A 16,243-nucleotide genomic window follows, 5' to 3' on the forward strand; every position below is an offset into this window, starting at 1 on the left:
TAAAAGATAGTAAATCTCATAACAAATAAAGGGATAAGGATTTGTTAAACTTGTATGAAAACCGAGTTTACTAGGGGAAAATATTTTCCCACAAGAGGTCATGAAATTATTGTAGAAAGAGAATTACAGCTAGGGAGGTAGCCTCATTTTTTCACAGTCTGCCCTGGGTAAGGTCCCTTGTCTGACTACCTTTTTTTTCCCACTAGGGTAGCAAGAAAGGAACTTAAGAGAACAATCCCCAATGCAAAATTTCTGCCAAAGTTGCTTTACACATGGAGTCAATATCATTTAATTGTATATCTCTCTACAGAAATCACACATCCCAACCTATAATAAAGTTACAGTCACGTAACTTTATTCATATAGGCAGTTTAGGAGTGTTTATCTCTATACTGGAGAAATTGGTATAAATGAACTGTGGTCATATCCTTTTTTAAATGGTGCAAAGGTGTTAGGCTGCAGGGTTCATAAATTAGCTTTTCAGAGAGTTCAATCATAATCGAATATGCTTAATATTCACACATTGTAATTTGAACATTAAAGATCTTGAACAAAGATCACGGTCTTGGAAGGTATTAAATAAAAAAAAAAATACTCCCCTGGAATTGCATTTATTAGCTCCTGATTTCTGATTTATGGTTCATTAGCCTGTGGTGATAAGTATGGAACCGTATAAAAGAAAAGCACGAATCCCCATTTTGGAACATTAAATCCAGATTTTTGACGATAACCTATTTTTGTGCTGCTATTAGGGGAGCGCCAGCTTGTACCCACATCCAGTTATTAATCTGCGAAATGTTTTCTCTCTGGTGCACTTAACCGTCACTGACTAAGTGGGTTATTAAATGGGAGCGAGAAATGAATCAATCAAATATATTCAAATGCTCAGGCTCCAGCATTGTTCTTTGACTTCATTATTTAGGCATTACATTCCGTGCGGCACCGGATGTAATTGTCAATACAGAGGGGTTTGATTTGTGGGAGATGAGTTCTCTTTGGCAATTATGGTTTTAGGTTTACAAGCACACCAGAAATCCTTGCAACATGTTAACACCATTAGCATGGCTTCCGTAATCACATTTTTCAATGGAATCACAGCTGGCTGTGTTGGGGAGCTGACGTTTTCATTAGAGAAGAGAACTGGTCTTTGCAGTAATACATGGAACCATTTGCATGCCTGGCCACTGGTTACACACAGAGCTTTGGTGTAGACGGTGTTTCCTTGGCACCATAAGGCAGCTCTTCTCCTCCATTTACCCAGCTCAGTCAGAAAGAAAAATGCTTATAAGTAGGAGATAAATATTGAGTACACATGGACATAAACAGGGGTGCAATAGACACTGCAAACTACTAGACGGGGGAAAGAGGGAGAGGGGCATGGGTTGCAAAACAACCTGCTGAGTATTATGCTCATTACCTGGGTGTAATATACTCATGTAACAAACCTGCATATGTACCTCCTGTGGCTAAAATAAAAGTTGAATTTTTAAAAAATATAATCACTATGCATAATGTTAAGAGTCAGATGAGGAGATTGCAAAAATTTTCTCCCATTCTGTAGGTTGCATCATTCTCAGCAAGCTATCGCAAAGACAGAAAACCAAACACCGCCTGTTCTCACTCATTGGTGGGACTTGAACAATGAGAACACTTGGACACAGGGTAGGGAACATCACACACCGGGGCCTGTCATGGGGTGGGGGGAGTGGGGAGAGATAGCATTAGGAGATATACCTAATGTAAATGACTAGTTAATGGGTGTAGCACATCAACATGGCACATGTATACATATGTAACAAACCTGCACGTTGTGTACATGTACCCTAGAACTTAAAGTATAATAATAATAAAAAAAGAGTCAGACTGCCTGAGTTTGAATCCTGACTTCACTGCTTCCCAGCTGTGTGACCTTGGGTAAGTTAATTAACCTCTCTGTGCTACACTTTGCTTATTTGCAAATGGGGATGATGATGATGATGATGATGAAACACTGCCTTCATTTGGATTTCTTCAGAAGCAGACACTGAGGCAAGGGTTTGGGGGCACGTAATTTATTTGGGAGGTTCAGAGAACATGGGTAGAGGAGCGGGGACACGTAGGGAGAAGGCAGGCACAAAGGATGTGCTATTAAGCCAGCCCCCGCAGAGGAAACACAGGCAGGAATTTCTCTGGGCAGCTCTGGTAGATAATTGTGTAACACACAACTCAGAGTTCTCCTTCCGGAGGTACGAGTGACCTGGGGCACTGGTCATGTGTTGACGAATGTCCCCGGAGCAGGGGTGGCACAGCATGTCACATGAAGATAAAGCAAACTGCACCAGTCCAAGAGAGCCCTGGCAAAGAAACGCAGGTGGTGGAGACTGGAAGTTGAATTTGTGTGCCCTGCGTGGACATGGGTGAGGACACCTGTGGCATCTGCTCCAAGCCCCCGCCTGCTGGGGTCATTTTGAGGGCTTGATGAGTGAAATTTTACAAAGCACTCAAACAGAGGCTGGCTTGAATAAATCAATGTAAGCACTTACCTCCAGCTACACCATGGGGTCGGTGTGGACACTGAACAGGATTGTATGAGAAAAGTCAGGATCAGTACAATGCCTGGCTCAGATAAAGCGCTCGGCAAATGTTTGTTAAACAAAATACCTACCCTTTATTGATCTCTGACTGTGGGCCACTATTTTATTCACTTACCTCTTCCTCTGCACTAGCCCTTGAAGACCAGTGTTAGTATCTCCGTTTCACGGTTGGTTGAGGTCAAAGGAATTACGCCAGTGTTCAGAGGATAGCTTCAGAGTCACAGAACCAGAGGCATCGTGGCTGGAATCTGTCCTCTTCTGCTTACAGAGGTAGCTCTGAAATGTCTGGTGAGTTGTTGAAGTCCCCTAATCTTTCGTTTTCTTATTCATGCTCTGGGGATAGTCAAAGGACTTTCTCAAAGGGATGTTTTAAGGGTCAAATGAAATGACATTTGTGAAGATCTGCACAGTACCTGACAAGGAATAGCAGGAGTGGTTATTGTTATTACGAACAGTAGTAGTACTAGTAAGTGGCAGGGCCAAGATTTGAACCCAGGTGTGACTGACCACATCATACCCCATTGCTTCTGAGGATTACCTGAGAGCAATGCTTTTGAAGGTACAGTGGACATCCTTTAAAAGAGCTCCCGGCCGGGTGCAGTGGCTCACACCTGTAATCCCAACACTTTGGGAGGCCGAGGTGGGTGGATCACAAGGTCAGGAGATCGAGACCATCCTGGCCAACATGGTGAAACACCGCCTCTACTGAAATACAAAAACTTAGCAGGGCATGGGGGCACACACCTGTAGCCCAGATACTGGGGAGGCTGAGGCAGGGAACTCGCTTGAACCTGGGAGGCGGAGGTTGCAGTGAGCACAGATTGCACCACTACACTCCAGCCTGGTGATAGAGCAAGACTCCATCTCAAAGAAAAAAAAAAAAGAGCTCTCACTGGACCCCTGGTATTCATGCCCGCATATGATTTCCTCCCTTCGAGTATGGGTTGGGCCTAGCGTCTTGCCTCCGATGAACACAACACAGCAAAGGGGATGGGACGTCACTTCCAAGATTAGGTTTCCAAAAGACTGTGACTTCCATCTTGCCCTCACTCTTTTCTTGCTTGCCTCCTCTAATGTCAGCCAGATGCTATGTCATGAGCTGCTCAATGGAGAGATGTGCATGTCAAGGAACTGAGGGCAGCCTCTGGCCAACAGGGAGAGAAGATCTGAGGCCCTCAGTCCTGTAACCTCGAAGAAACTCAATCCTGCCGACAGCCACAAGAGTGATCCAGGAAGTGAGTTCTTCCCGGTTGAGCCTGTAACCTCAGCAGACACCTTGGCTACCGCCTTGTTGGAAAGTGTGAAAGGACCCAGCAAATCTGTGCCTCCCCTGTGCGAACTGTGAGATAATAAACATTGATGTTTGTAGGTATTAACTTCGGGGGTAATCTGTTACGCAGCAATAGATTTTTTTGTTTTTATGTCTTTGAGATGGGGTCTCCTTCTGTCATCCAGGGTGGAGTACAGTAATGCAATCCCGGCTCATTGCAGTCGCCACCTCCCGAACTCAAGCAATCCTCCCACCTGAGCCTCCCGAGTAGCTGGGACCACAGGTGTGCACCACCACATCTGGCTAACTTTTGAATTTTTTTTTTTTTTTGGTAGAGATGGGGTTTTGCCATGTTGCCCAGGCTGATCTCAAACTACTGAGCTCAGACGATCCATCCACCTCAGCCTCCCAGAATTCTGGGATAACAGGCATGATCCTCCACAGCCGGCCAGCAATAGATTATTAACACAAAAATTATCAAGTTTTGTTCAATCACCTCTTTGTAAACAGGAACTCCAGTACTTAGTTCACTGTCCTAAAAGGCAATTCCTTTTTGTTCTAATGGTACCCTGAGAAAGGAAGGTCAAAATATGGTCCATTGACTCAAAAATGACGCTTTAGACTAGCAGTTTTCAGTCTTTTTGATCCATGGCACCTTTTTTTTTTTTTTTTTTTTTTTTTTTTAAATCAAGTGTTGCAGAGGGAGGTGTAACTGTGAAACCTAGAAAAACAAGATGCCGCCCTATCATCTTGAGAAGAGTGGAGCCCGGGCGCCTGCTTGGTTCTTAAAGGTTGAAAATCGCTGCCCAGGCCATCTTCCTCAAAGGTGGAACATGCGTCAGGAGACACAGTAAGTGAATGGGCAGAAAGGACGGGTTCTGCATACAAGGGAATCCTGAGAGCCAGGAGGCCCTGCTTTTAGATGCAAGGCCTTCCAGGGAATCGAGTCCGTGTTGCTGCACTGCTGTCTGTCAGGCAGAATGCTGACCCTGGGGGCTCTGCTCTCTTGGTCTTAGGTTAGAAATCTTTCAAAGCTCTGGGGAAGAGAGAGTAGAAAAGTAAGACTGCACTTGGAAGGGGTGAATGGCAGTGGAGAGGAAGTAGGAAGTAGTTAGACATAAAGAAGCTCTGATTCCCATTTGAATGTTAAAACTTCACCTGCCGAAGATTACCCTGGGGTGGTGAACAAAACATAAGGACATTTCAGGTAAGGATGCACGAAACAGATGGAGATAGCATGTGTTTCCTAAGCATGCCTGATGATCGGAGCTACACGGGGAAAATGTTCGAGAACGTATTCCCAGATTGACTTTGAGACAGGCTGAATCCGAATCACCTGGGAAGGGGCCTGAGAGGCTGTAGATGAAACAAACATCCTGGATGGTTATCAAGCAAGTGGGGGACACAGGCATTTGGTACAGGCATACTCATTTCCAGTTTCAAACACTCATCCATCCATCTTTCCATCTGTTCATTCAGTCATCGCTCATTCATTCATCTGGGCATCTGTTTAAGAATTCAACACAGTGTGTAGTATGTGTCAGGCACTATCATGGGACTATAATGACTGCCAGAAATGCAAAGACAAATAGCACATGGTCCTCATCCTTTAGAGGCCCACAGATTGGGCAGGAAATCGACAAGCATGAGATGGATCTGTGAGAGAGGAGATGGAAAAGGAGGGGCGTCTAATATATACTCATTATCCCCAAACCTGCCTAACATAACTTCTAGTCACCAACTCTTTCGACTTGGTTATTTAAAGTAAAAATAACGTAATTTAAATATGTCCTTGCACATTCTCTTAGGGACAGCCTTGTTCATCCGACTATTCTAAGGATTTCAAATGGACACAACATCTCTGTATTTCTGGAATTCTAATTAGCAAGCTGGGTGGAATTGACTAGATCTTCTTACATCCTTTCCCCAAGAATGACTTCTGCCACAACCTCAGTTTTCCTGCCTGCTGCGTTCCTTTCTTGGTGACAAAGGTACCACCCGCCTCAGGAAATGAGCCCCTTGAAGCAAAATGATTAGCCTCGGCCTCGAAGGGCTTTCAAAAGTTTTGCAAACAATGCAACTGGAACATAGGAGAAACAGGGTGAGTTTCTTTCTTTTCCCCTTTTAAAAAATGGTTGAATCCCACTGTCTGCTGAAGAGGAATATTTCTGCTGGGCAGATTTGCTTTGTAAATTACAGACTCAAGTGGCTTTCTTTTTTCTTGCTGCTTGAGTGAACCAGGAATTAGACATATTTGTAATCAAACAAAATGTGAGAGCTCTTGATGGGTTGGAATTCTGACAACTCTGGGGCTCAGAGGTACCGAAAGTGGTAGTGTTGGCCCAATGACTTAGCACATGTTTGTGGAGCTCTTTTGGGAGGGTAGGGTGCTGTGCTAATGATGGCATGATGTAGCAGTGAGGAAGAGAGATGGGTCCCTGACCTCAAGGGCTAAGAGTTGAGAGGTGGAGAGATTCTGTACAAATAATAACAGAATGTATGTCTATGTCCTAAGATAAAGCATGCAGTCAGAATTTAATGAGTCTCTACTCACTCAATAATGCCAGGCCAGTTTCTAGGTGCAAGGAATGCAGCAGTGACCGAAAGAGACATAAGACATAGCCACAAATCAATGTCTTCATGGAACTTTCATTTCTCTGTGTGTATGTGTGTGTGTTGGGGGGAGACATGTGCCCTATTTTTCTTATTTATTTTGATGGTCATATGAGTGGAGAAAACTAAATCAAGACAGAGGGATAAGGAGTGTCCGTGTGTGTTTTGTGTGAATGCACATGCATGTGTGTTTTATACAAATACATACACGTGTGTACAATTGGTGGCGAATATAATTTTAGATTTGGCGGCTGTACTTTTTTTCTGTCACTGCTGTCATGAATTACCACAAATTTAGTGGCTTAAGATAACACTAATATATTACATCATAGTTCTGGAAGTCAAAAATTTAGACCAGGTGTGGTGGCTCACACCTGTAATCCCAGCACTTTGGGAGGCCAAGGTGGGTGGATCATCTGAGGTCCGGAGTTCGAGACCAGCCTGGCCAGTGTGGTGAAACTCCATCTCTACTAAAAATATGAAAATTAACTGGGCATGGTGGCAAGTACCTGTAATCCCAGTTTCTCAGGAGACTGAGGCATGAGAATTGCTTGAACCTGGGAGGCAGAAGTTGCAGTGAGCTGTGATCGTGCCACTGCACTCCAGCCAGGTCAACAGAGCAAGATTCTGTCTTAAAAAAAAAAAATTGAAAGAGATCAGCAGGCCTGTGTTCCTTCTGGAGGCTGTAGGGGAGAATCCGTTTTCTTGCCTTTCCTAGCTTCTGAAGGCCATCCACATTCCTTGGCTCATAGCCTCATCCTCCACTTCAAAGCCAACATCTTAGCATCTTTCAATCGCTTGCTCTTTCTCTGACTCTGTCCTTCCTGCTTCCTCTTATAAGGACCCTTGTGATTCCACTGAAACCACCTGAATAATCCAGGTTTAAAGATCCTTGTTAATCACAGTTGCAGAGTTCCTTTTGCCATGTAAAGGTAACATGGTCACAGATTCCGGGGATTAGGATATGGACATCGTTGGGGAGCCATTATTCAGCCTTCCACTGGCCAAGGAAAGCCTTGCTGAGGATCTATTTGATCAGGGTCCTGAGGAGGTGAGGGAGGGAACTGGATAAATAGCTGGGGGAGCATACTCTAAGAAGAGGGAATAGTGGGTGAGAGACTGGAAAGTTTGAGGAACCACATGAGGCCAATGTGGCTGCGGCAGAGGGAGTGATGGGGAGAGTGGTGAGGGCAGGACCAGAAGCAGGACTGGGGCGCTGTTACGTGGTATCTCATAGGCTGATGTAAGGACTTGGCTTTTACTTGTAATGCAGTGGGGATTCACAGAACCCACTGAGTACAGGCTTCCAGATCTATACTTAGGAGAAGCACATAACCCAGACTTAGAGGGTGGTGGGGTTAAGCGAATCTTCCCAGAGGAAGGAAAATGTAAGCTAAAACGTGCCAGCTTCTGGGAGAAATTAGAATTAATTACAAAAATATTTATTGAGTTATTTGTGCCACTCTCTAGATAGATTTCATGTAGCATTCGTTGAAATGGTTGACCCCTAAATAATTCCACAATGCCACAGACTCTGTCTTGAGGGAGACAGAATTCTTGTTGGTTTCCAGAAGGGGAAATGAAGGCTCATCAGGATTAGTATAAGAACAAATAACTAAAAAAATAGGATGGGGCCAGAATTTGACCATAGGTGCTTTTAACTCTCGAGCCCAGACTCTTTGACTTACCATATTATTTGGCTACCTCTTGGTTTCCAGTCTAATAGGAAATGTAGGATAAGCCTAGATGACCACAGATACTTGGAAAAGAGTGATGCAGGCCTGAGTCCAGAAGGACCTTGCTCTTTCTGTTGGTTTTGGAAATTTGAGTGCAAGGAGTGAGGTGAAGGAAGCAGAAGCAGCCCGGGAAGAATCAGGAGTCATTATTTGATGTCCAATTTCCCTTCTTTAGTTGGGATGGCAGGAAGGGGGTGGGTCAGGGCCAGGCATGTCTCTTGAAGGCCATCTAGGTGAGTGACGCTGGGGACAATGCCAGGTGTATTCATTCAACAAGTCCTGCTGGGTATAGTGGCTCATGCCTGTAATCCTAGCACTTTGAGAGCCCGAGGCAGGCAGATTGCCTGAGCTGAGGAGTTGGAGACCAACCTGGGCAACACAGTGAAACCCCATCTCTATTAAAGTACAAAAAAAAAATTAGTCAGTCACGGTGGCATGCGCCTATAGTCCCAGTACTCGCCTGAGGCAGGAGAGCTGCTTGAACCCAGGAGGTGGAGGTTGCAGTGAGCTGAGATTGCGCCACTGCACTCCAGACTGGGAGACCGAGCAAGACTCTGTCTCAAAAAATAAATAAATAGTAAATAAATAAAAAAAGTCCTGACTGTATGCCACGCACCAGGGGCTCAGCATGGAAAAAGATAGAGTCTCTGGTGTCATGGTCCTTACTAATTGGGCAAAAGACAGATAATACAGTAAGCAAGTGAGAAAAAATACCAGCTTCTGATTAAGTGCTATGAGGGAGATAAGACAAGATGATGTGATGGAGAATAATTGGAGGGCAATTTAGATGGGTGGTCAAGGAAGGTTTCTCTGAGGAGGTGGCCTTTCTTTGAGACCTGAAACATGAGAAGTCACCAGCTATGGAAAAGCCGAGGGTAAAGTGTTGCAGGCAAGGGAACAGCATGTGCAAAAGGTATACATACATTGAACATGAGTCATGAGTTTCGTGTGATCAAGAAATGGAAATTGGCCTCTACTCTTGGGGCTGAGTGAGAGACTGGTCTGGAGCCGGTTAAGCACATATCAACCTGTCTAGGTCTTGCAAGGGTGATCATATGTAAGTGGGATGGGAAGGCCATTGTAGGATCAGAGCAGGGAACTTCTTTCATCAGATTTACATTTTAAAAGGCTCATTCTGGTTCATGTCCTTTGCAGAGACATGGATGAAGCTGGAAACCATCATTCTCAGCAAACTAACACAGGAGCAGAAAACCAAACACCACATGTTCTCACTCATAAGTGGGAGTTGAACAATGAGAACACATGGACACAGGGAGGGGAACATCACACACTGGGGTCTGTGGGGGGGTTGTAGGGGAAGGGGAGGGAGGGCATTAGGACAATTACCTAATGCATGTGGGGCTTAAGACCTAGATGACAGGTTGATGGGTGCAGCAAACCACCATGGCACATGTATACCTATGTAACAAACCTGCATGTTCTGCACATGTATTCCAGAACTTAAAGTATAATAATAATAATAATAATGATAATAATAATAATAAGGCTCATTCTGGTGTTGGAGGTAGGGTAGTTTGAAAGGAGGGTAAGTTGGGAGCTACAGTAGTCATAGAGTTGGTCTGGATTGCAGTGATACCCCTGGAGGTAGGGAGGAGCAGATGGGTTCAGAAAGTAGATATTACATGTAAGGGAGAGGGCAGAATCTAGGGAGACTCTGAGCTTTTGCCTTGAACAACTGGATGAAGGCTAATTGTGATGGGAACCATTGGAGGAGAGAGTGATTTGAAGTTGGAGGAGGTGGGGAACAATGGAAAGAAGAATTAGCAAATCCAAATGGAATTAGCAAACTGGATTTAGAAGTCAAGTCAAAGGCAGAGAAAATGAAGAAGATGCTTGGGATGAGGGGCAAATTGGAGGAAGCTCAATGCTCTTGGTGTTCAACATCTTTGGCAATGAATCTTGTGATTGCCAGAATGAGGAACTCCATCCAGTTGCGTAAACCATGTCATCGTCTCCATCTTCAAGGAGCGAAAGTGATGAGGGAAGAGAACATCCTTGTCATGTTAAGGCCTTTGGGGAATACAGAGTAATAAAGTCTTGCCTGTAAGATGCTCATGAACTCTTCCAGAGGTGGTTTTGGGGGAATGGTCTTGCACAGATGTAGAGACAAAAGCAAGCCAATATTCAGCAAACTGAGTGCCCATTTGTTTTAAGATGAGGAACAGACTTGCTGGATACGGGTGAGGAGGGGCTTACAACATGCTAAGAACATCAAAACAGTTAACCTGAGTAGCAATTTGGGCTTTCCTAAGCACTTCCTGTTTTTCATCAGAGGCATTTTTCTTTCATTTAAAAACTCTTTTCTGAAGTATACTGTACTAACAGAAAAGTACATTCACATAAGTAAGCAGCTCAATGAATTTTCACAAACAACCCACCCATGGAACCATTATCCAGCTCAAGAAATAAAACATTTTCTGGCACAGCACTTTAGAATTTCAGAAGCAGAGACTAGAATTAACCATTTCTCTGTGGGTCTCTGGTGTTGGTGCTCAAACACAGGCACCAGATCCTGTTGGAGTCAACCAATCCCAATGTTGTGCGTGTAGAAAGTGGGTTCCTGCTGCCTCCAGTTCAGCCATATGCTTTTCCCCAAGTCCCACATCTGTTGCCCACGTTCTACCCACCTGCTGCTCTCCTAATGTGCCCAGGATTCTCAAATGAGACATGGGTATGTGAGCTTCCTGGGTTCTTTCATTGACCAAAGACGTAGTCAATTCTCAGTCTTCTCCTTAGTCAACTTTATCCAAAATGTGTAGGTGTGCATGTGTCCTCTTTCCCTTGTTCCAGGTAGCTAGAAGCATTGCAAGGAACCTGGAGTTTTCTTTACAAAAAAAATTATTTTTAAGTTCTAGGGTACACGTGCAGGATGTACAGGTTTGTTACAGAGGTAAACATGTGCCATGGTGGTTTGCTGCACCTGTCAACCCATCACCTGGTATTAAGCCCAGGATGCACTAGCTATGTTTCCTAATGCTCTCCCTCCCCCGACCCCGTCCCCGACAGGCCCCAGTGTGTGTTGTTTCCCTCCCAGTGTCCATGTCTTCTTATTGTTCAGCTCCCACTTATAATTGAGAATATGGGGCACTTGGTTTTCTGTTCCTACATTAGTTTGCTGAGGATAATGGCTTCCAGTTCCATCTATATCCCTGCAAAGGACATCATCTCATTCCTTTTTATGGCTGCATAGTATTCCATGGTGTATATGTACCATGCTTTCTTTATCCAGTCTATCATTGATGGGCATTTGGGTGGTTTCCTTGTCTTTGCTATTGTGTATACTGCTGTCACAAACATACATGTGCATGTATCTTTGTAATAGAATGATTTATATTCCTTTGAGTATATACCCAGCCATGGGATTGCTGGGTCAAATGGTATTTCTGGCTCTAGATCTTTGAGGAATCGCCACACTGTCTTCCACAATGGGTACCCGAAGTTTTCAATATAAGCCTAGGATTTTTAGGTTTGAGAAAATAGTCTCGGTGAAAAATAGACAAAATAAAGAATATGGGTTTTAAAGTTTTCTTTGGGGGGAGTCAAAGGTTTCTTCCTGTGCTAAGGACTAGGAAATGTTTTGTAGCTTCTTCTTTTCCTTTGAGATGGGATTCTCCCTGTAAGACAGGCAGGCTGGTTGCTGTGGTCTGAGTGTTTCTGTCTCCCTGAAATACAGATGCTGAAGCCTGATTCCCAATGCAGTAGTATTAAGCGGTGGGGCCTTTAGGAAATAATTACGCCATGAGGATGGGGCCCACATGAATGGAATTAACGCCCTTTTAAAAGAGAGGCCCAAGGGAGCTTATTTGCCCTTCTACCATGTTTAGGACCCGCTACCCTCTAACACCATGACCTTGGGCTCTACAGCCTCCAGAACTGTCGGAAATTATCTCTACTATTTATAAGCCACCCAATTTATGATATTTTGTTATAGCAGCCCAAGACAGTGGTGAAGATCAGGCACCCTGGAATCAGCCAGACCTGGGTTCGAATCCTGCCTGACTCTTGCCAGGTATGTAAACTTGGCAAGGTACTTAGCGTCCCTGAGCCTCAGTTTTTCTCATCCATAAAGTGCAGACTGTAAGAGGTACCATCTCAAAGGGCAGTTATGAAGATGAACTGAGATTATATGTAAAGTATTTGGCACAGTATCTTTATTACTAGAATAATTATTGTTGAAAAATAATTGCCAGTGGAAAAATATTGCAACTATTATTGTTTAAAATAGTTTTTTTAGAGGCAGGGTCTTACTCTGTTGCCCAGGCTACAGTGGTGATGATATAGCTGGAGTGCAGTGGTGTGATCATAGTTCACTGCAGCCTTGGACTCCTGGGCTCAAGTAATCCTCCCACCTCAGCCTCCTGAGTGACTGGGACTAGAAGTGTGAACCACCATGCCCAGCTATTTTTGTTTGTTTGTTTTTCATAGAGACAGGGTATTGCTATGTTGCCTAGGCTGGTCTTGAATGCCTGGCTTAAGTGATCCTTCCACCTTGGCATCCCAAAGTACTGAGATTACAGGCATGAGTCACTGTGCTTGGCCCTGTTATTGCTATGACTGTAGCCATTTGGGAGGTGATAAAACTGAGACTTAGATTAAGTGACTTGCCCAATGCCTCAGGGCAATGTCCCCTGACTCCTAAGCCTTTTCACTCAGCGCATTCCCCTCACTTAAGCACACCCCAGCCCCTTTCCTGGCCCATCTGGTCACAATGGCAGCTCTAATGAAGCAACCGGGGCAGCTGCCAGCCTGAGAAGAGGGACTGGGCAGCCCTCTGGCCGGGTATCATTTAATCAGATGACCTCCAAAGTGAGCTTTTCCGGCTGACCGTCCGGCCTCCAGAAGAACGGCATTAAGGAGTTAATGAGGCTTGGCCGAGGCGATGCGCCATCTGTTCTTAATTATCCAAAGTGCATGGGGCCGAGGGCAGACTGACGTGGGGGCGGCCGGGCGCTGCCTGCGTGGTCGAGCTGGCTGCCCCCTCAGCCGCCTGCCTTTGTGCCTCCAGCCTCCTTGGCTCCCTGAGTGTCTCACTTTGCCTTCTCCCCTGTTTCTCCCACCTCTGAGGCCGAGTAGCAGAAGTCAGAAGCTGATGTCCAAGAGCCCCAAGTGAGCAGAGGCAGGGATGGGAGCAGGAGGCGTGGAGTTAAAGCCCAGTTCTCCAGACACAGAGCCCAAGACAGGGATTCGGGGGCAAGCGATTTATCCAGGGAGTATTTTCAGGAGAAAGGGGAAGGAGGAGCTGAGCAAGGATGGGGAGAAGCTTCACACTGGTCCCTTGGGGAGTTCTGGGGCTCAAACGCAGCACAGAGATAGCCCCACCTTGGTTATGAATGAATGAGGGATGAAGCAGTTCTCTGGAGGCGGCACAATCAGGTGCAAGTTTCTCTTGGCCATCACAGGAAGCAGCTGGGGAGGGATGCACCCACCAGTAAAGAAATTTCAGTGAGGCACCAAGAGGAGGGTGGGGAGGCAGCAAGTGGACTGTTGAACAGGAGTCCTCTTTGGAAAATAACCAAGCCTGGTCCTAATTTTTTTTTTTTTTCCTGGCAGGAAGCATGGTTATGTCCCCTGAAGCCCTGGTCCACATGAAGTTCTTCCTGCTTTTCTTCAGAGGCAGGTGCAGGAGCTGGTCAAGGGAATGGATTTTGCACTCAGACGCAGGTTTGAAGCTTGGCTTTTCCACCTACCAGCTGGCTGATCTTGGGAAGAATTCCTGACCTTTCTGAGCCTCAGTCTCCTTGTCTGTAAAATGGGAATAATAGTACTCCCTACCTTTTGGAGCTCTCTGGGAAGATTTCTGAGCTGGTGCACATAAAGTCTCAGAACAGAGCCTAGGACTTAACATTTAATTATGGTGGTGGTTGTGGGGGGTGATAATGGTCTTTCTTCCTCCCTCTTTTTCCTCTTCTTCCTCCTTCTCCACTTCATCCTTCTTCTCCTCTTCATCCTTCCTCCTCCATCTTTCTCCTGTCTCTTCTTCCATTGTCTTCTTTCCTCTTCCCCTTTTTCCTTCTCTCTTCATCCTTCTTTTTCTCTGTCCTTTCTCTGTTCTCTGTTTTCTTCTTCCCATTATTGTTGTCGGTAATGTTATTACTATTCCCCTAGCAAACTAATGGACTTGGTTTGGAGTGAGGCATACTTCAACTTGGGGGAGGACCTCAAATCTATTTCTGGGTTGATGCTGTGCTATTTCTGAGACAATCATAGAAAAGCCCATGTTTTGAGTCGTGTGTGTGGGAATCTTCTCAACAGGCACGCCTGGCCTTCTCCTGGGATTTAAAAACAAGCATCATAGTGGAGTAGAAAACCTGAAGTTGGGTTGCACAGAAGTCATGTATGAGCTCTGCTTCCTACAGGCTGTGCAGCCTTGCGCAAGATGCTCATCCTCTCTGAGACTCAGATTTCTTATCCATAAAATCCTCAAGTTGCAGTGATGTTGGGAAGATTAAATGTGATGATACTGTGGGCCTAGCCCATGTGCACTATAGGGACTCACAGTCTGGGCTTCTCTGGTGTCCTGGCCCAAAGCAGGTGCTTGAAAATTAGTTTCTTTTTTCACATTGCATGCTGGTGGATTTGGACTAGAACTGGGATCGGTCACTTCTGGTTTGGATCATGGAACATATTGTTTGTCTCTTGTCCTGGTTAGTCCATGACATAAAGAGTCATGGAGTCAGGGTCTTTATTATGATGCTCCTGACCAAGAATCTGGCAGCTCCAGGCTGCTGTGTATTCAGGAATCACAAAGACTTGGGTTCAAAGCCTTGCTCTGCCATTTTTGAGCTTTTTGCTTCATCTTTTGGATCCTGTATCTTTATCTGTAAAATGAAGTCGTTAGTATGTTCCTGTCTGCATCATTGTGCAGATTACATTAGATAATGTAGTTGAGCCCAGGGTCTAGGCTGTGGTGAAAGGAGAACTAGCAACAAACCATGTGATTAATGAGATGGAGGGAGAACCACATCTTTGTGGCTGTCTGCCAAAGATACCCAGACCAAAAAAGAAAAAAAAAGGTGATTCTAAAGAGTTAATTCAACAGGCAGAGCTGCCCTGGCCACCTCTGTTCTATGCTCCAGGTTGGATTCATTTGCACCCCTATATCTTGGCTCAGGGTCCAGTTGCCTGGTGCATGCTAGGGGGTGTGAAGATGAGCCTAATTATGAAGGAGTGAGTGTTGCTTGTCCCTGTGATCATGGCAGGGTTTGATGCCAGGGGTCTCTGTGGTCTGACAGAGATGGTGTTTGGATATGAATGTCGGATTTGTATGTAGAGTGCTGGGGAACTCGGCCAGCCTTGCAGCTTGATTATAAACTCATTGGAGAGCTCCTAGCTCCTGTTCTGAAAAAGGACTCCTTCCCCTTTCTCACAGGAGCTGAGGCTGTCATTAATGCTTTTTATGAAATATTTCCAACTTTCTGATTTCCAGTCCTCTGATAGGATTATATTTTCCCACCTACTTTAAAGGTGGATGTGGACATGTGAGTTGCTAAGTCAACCCTCGTAGACACCAAGCATGAATGAGAAAGCCATGTTTGTTACTTCCCATTGAGATTTTGGGCTTGTTACATCAGCATAACTGAGGTACCCTAACTGATACACTGGATGGATGAATGGATACAAAAATCTGCAAGGGCAGGGACTCTGCCTGATGTTCCTACCTTATTCCCAGGGCCTAGCATGGCACCTGGCACATATAAGCAGTGGATAAATCCTTGCTGAGGAAGGAAAAGAGGATCTTGGAACCACCAGCCCTTAGTTTGATCCTGATTTTGCAACTCATCAGCTGTGCGAACTTTGAAAATTCACTTAACCTTTTATTCTTCACTTTTCTCATGCATGGAATGGGAATACCATTCCCTGAAATGTTACTGTAGGGTTTATTCTCACAGTGTAGAAGATTCTGACATATAGCAGGCACCCAATACATAATGGCTAACAAAATCTTTTGCTTTGATAAAAGACAGCAGGTATGGAGGGGAGGGACTGGGCCTATGTAAGTACTTTTTACTGCAAGGAGGATTGGGGTAGGA

The sequence above is a fragment of the Colobus angolensis genome, unplaced genomic scaffold (assembly GCF_000951035.1).
Source record: "Colobus angolensis palliatus isolate OR3802 unplaced genomic scaffold, Cang.pa_1.0 Scaffold305, whole genome shotgun sequence".
Classification (NCBI taxonomy): domain Eukaryota; kingdom Metazoa; phylum Chordata; class Mammalia; order Primates; family Cercopithecidae; genus Colobus; species Colobus angolensis.